The sequence below is a fragment of the Saccostrea cucullata genome, unplaced genomic scaffold (assembly GCF_032062105.1).
Source record: "Saccostrea cucullata isolate Sc308-1 unplaced genomic scaffold, CSIRO_AGI_Scuc_v1 ctg6329, whole genome shotgun sequence".
Taxonomy (NCBI): domain Eukaryota; kingdom Metazoa; phylum Mollusca; class Bivalvia; order Ostreida; family Ostreidae; genus Saccostrea; species Saccostrea cuccullata.
Window position 1 is genome coordinate 1 of NW_026928853.1, and position 4,059 is coordinate 4,059.

Below are 4,059 nucleotides of genomic sequence, written 5' to 3' on the forward strand. Positions count from 1 at the left end.
GAAAGGTTAAAATAATTTCAAAAGGTACTGTGGTACTTTTTCCGCGTGGTATTTAATTACGCTATGTACACGGTTACTTTTCCGCGGAAATTTCCCAAGCGTTCTTAATATAAATGTAAGGCATAAAGTGACAGTCCTAGAAATCCGCGTAATTTTCTACCCGCGGATTTTACAGAAATTGAGATTCCGCGGAATTAAAACCCCGTGGAAAAAATACGTCTACAGTAATACCCAGGGTAGTTAATGAGTTCACAGAGATTTTGTTCATAAACCTCAACAACTAACTTACTACAATGGATCTCGAACCATCATTTTTAGCTCACCTCAACGAAGTTGGGGGAGCTTATGTAATACCTTCAGCATTTGCGTCCCGGGTTAAGGTCAAGTTTTTTGGAGCAGTTTTCTTTTTAAGTACTTCTATGTCCTATATTGATTAGACATGCATGGAAGATGTTTCTAGTGTGTTTCATTGTACCAGTCAAAGTTTCAGATGCTGCAATTTCAGCAAAGGAATAACCAGGTTAATGTTTATGGAGCAGGTTAACATTTTTGGTGCAGTTTTGGGTGTAGGTCTTTTTCCGAGTAACTATAAGCCCTATGTTGACCAAACTTGCATGGATGGTACATCTAAGAATGCACACTACCAGGCCTGCTTCAGATGCTGAATCTGACCTACATTTACCACATGAGTGAACAGATTTATGTTTTCGGTGCAGGTCTCACTTCAAAGTAACTATGAGCACTATAGTGACCAAACTTGCGTGGATGATACATCTGAGGATGCATACTACCAGACTTGCTTCGGATACTGAATCTGACCTACATTTTCTGGTTGAGTGAACAGGTTAAAGTTTTTGGTGCAGGTTTCATTTCCAAGTTACTATGAGCCCTATAATGACTAAACTTGCATGGATGGTACATCTTAGGATGCATACTACCAGACTTGCTTCGGATGCTGAATCTGACCTACATTTTCTGGTTGAGTGAACAGGTTAAAGTTTATGGTGCATGTTTCATTTTCAAGGTATTATGAGCCCTATAATGACTAAACTTGCATAGATGGTACATCAAGAGTGCATTCTACTAGGCTGGCTTCGGATGCTGAATCTGACCTACATTTTCAATCTGGATTAGTGAAATGTTAGTTTTTTATACAGGTTTTATTTCCAAGTAACTTTGATCTCTATGTTGAGCAAACGTGCATGGATGATACATTTTAGGATGCACACTTATGGACTTGCTACAGATGCTGAATTCAACATACATTTTTCAGATAATGGACCTCATAAAAGTTATGGGTGCAGGTCTATTACCAAGAACTATACGGCTTATATAAACCAAACTTGCACAAATGATACATCAAGGGATGATAACTCTCAAACTTGCTTCAGATGCTGGGTTTTTAATTAGTTTTCATGATGAAGAACTAGTCTGATATTTTTATATAGGTCTTTTCCAAAGTATCAAATCAAAATTGCATAAATTTTGCATTTTTGGATGTACACTTTTTATTGGTTAATTGTGTGACTTTGCCTTTCTTAAAGACAAAATTCGTTGAGGTGAGCTCTGTAATCTCTGATTACCTATGTTTAAAATAAAGGGAAAACTTTTTTTTAAAGGATATTGATTCTATAAACCATTTAGGGAAAATATTTTTATTTCAAATGGATATATATTGTATAGTTTTAGCAAGAATTATGATACATGTAATATAAATTTAAAACACAAAATTTTAGATAAAACTGACTCAACAGAAGTGAAAGTTGGCACATCATGTAAAAACAATGGATGCAAGGCAGTAAGTAGGCAAATAAACGATATAAAAGTAGATATCATTTATATATACATATATACTTATAAAATTACATGGATGTAAATTTTTTTGAAACAAAAGCTCCTATTCATGTTAATAAGTAATTTTGTGGAATTTTCATTAAAAATAAGATGTTTATAATAGAAAATATATATTGTTTTATTTTTCAGTGTTATGAAGGAGAAAATAGTAACACAGAGAGATGTTTATATCATCCAGGTTTTCCAGTGTTTCATGAGGGGTAGGTAACTCTGTAGGTCTTATTTTTGAAGTGTACAACTTGCATTAAATATTTAATCACTTGTATCTTGATGAGAATTAATATTAAGGTTATTTATATCATAAGTAGATTAAATTGTTTGAGATAATTAGGGGCAACAATTCCTGCATATCTGAATCTGAATCATCCTTGTTCTATTATTTATGTATTAAAATGTATTCCTGCAATGATATTATTAAATAACTCAGATTTAATGCACTGGTGCATTATATCAATTTTATCATACAGCATGAAGTTTTGGTCTTGCTGCAACAGAAAAACGTCTAGAATTTGACCAGTTTTTAGCTCAGGAAGGCTGTGAAACGAACGCATTTATGGATCAAACCAGAGGCAAGACAAAGTTTGCATAATAATTTTTTGATAAATTATTTCCCTTTAATTAAGAAATTGTAAATGCAATGAATATATTAGAAATGGAGTAGATTTATTTTATTAATTTGAAACCAATAAAATAATTGTTTTTCAAACAATATATTTCCTTTATATTCAATGGCAACTTACATACTGTAAACTAACTTTTGTTCGCCATATTTTTATTTCAGGATTAACTGGGGGTAAACTAGTTTGCGATGACTAACTTTTATGATCAAGTCTTTTTGGATCTGTTATTAATAGACTCAGAGACTTTAAGTATGGTTTGGGGGAAGAAATGTTTGCAATAAGTAGGCTCTTGTGATAATTTCTCACACACAAATAAAAGTTGGTTTACAGTATAAAAGAGGCATAATGATTTGGATCAGAAAAAAGATCTTGCATTAGTTGGCACATACAAGTATCTTTATCACCCCTATTGTATTTTTTATCTTCTGTAGGTGGAAGGAGAGAAGAAGTCCTGTCGGTTTGACTGGCATCAGACTCCCTCCACTGTCTCTCTGTCTGTCTTTGCCAAAGTTGCTGTTCCTGAGAAATGTTCAATAACTGTCAACAGGGTGCGCTGTGTCATCAAAATCATATTTGAAGGAGGAAAGAGTCTCTTTGAAAGAGATATAATACTGAGAGAAGTATGCATTATTTTATTATGTAGGTAGAACTTACATGTGTAGAACTGAACATTTTTAATCTATGGAAATTCAAAAGGATCTGACAGAAATTTTTATAGTATTTTCATTTCTGATATTTTCTAAAATTGCCATAAATACATGTACATGTAGATCTACTGTGAAATCACAAATTTTCGTGGGGGTTTAATTTTTGTTGTTTTCGAGGTATGACGAGACGCACAAATTTATGTTTACCATGAAATGTAAAATGTTACATACATAAGTACTCTGACATCAATTCTTCATCCACGAAATCAAATCCCCAAGAACTAAGAGATTTTCCTCAATTCACGAAAATTTGACCCCACGAAAATATTTGATTTTACAGTATATGGTGCACTAGAAATGCAAATTTCTTGTATTTTGGTATAATTGGTTATTTCCGATGGTTAAGTCTATAGACCAGCCATGTTTATTTCTTTTTCAATTTTGAATTTCCAGTCTGTGAAGTCTGTAGAATTTAATATTGTTCGAAGAATGATGGTAGAAATTTTGGGTAAGGGATTTTTGTTCTATTGTAGGAAATAATTCCAGAGAAAAGCACAGTGAAAATGATTGGAACAAAAGTAGAAATAAATTTAAAGAAGGCAGAAGCGTTCAGCTGGCCAACTCTTGAATTTCCCGATAATGCTCCAGAGAAAAAGAATCTCAAAGTTGAGATCAAACTAAACAGTTAACAGCTAGGAGATGAGCAATAAACAACAGACATTGTGATAACAGAGCATTTATAAATTAAAAATAAAAACTGCTCTAATAATGCAAGGATTATTTATTTTTAATGTGAATTATTGGGGTCAATTCACTGATCTTGTTACAGTGGCTCATTTTTTTGAATAATAGGGTCTTATATTAATCCTACGAAGAGTTGTATTTTCTCCCCTACAAAACTGTACCTGGCTTATGTGTCATGAATCCAAGGTACGAAT

The 4,059-nt window shown here is 33.0% G+C and overlaps 1 pseudogene; it reads left to right on the forward strand.

Annotated features, from left to right (window-relative positions):
* The first annotated feature begins 1,683 nt into the window (after window positions 1–1,683).
* LOC134278931 (cysteine and histidine-rich domain-containing protein 1-like) lies at window positions 1,684–3,810 on the forward strand (annotated as a pseudogene).
* The last annotated feature ends 249 nt before the right edge of the window (window positions 3,811–4,059 follow it).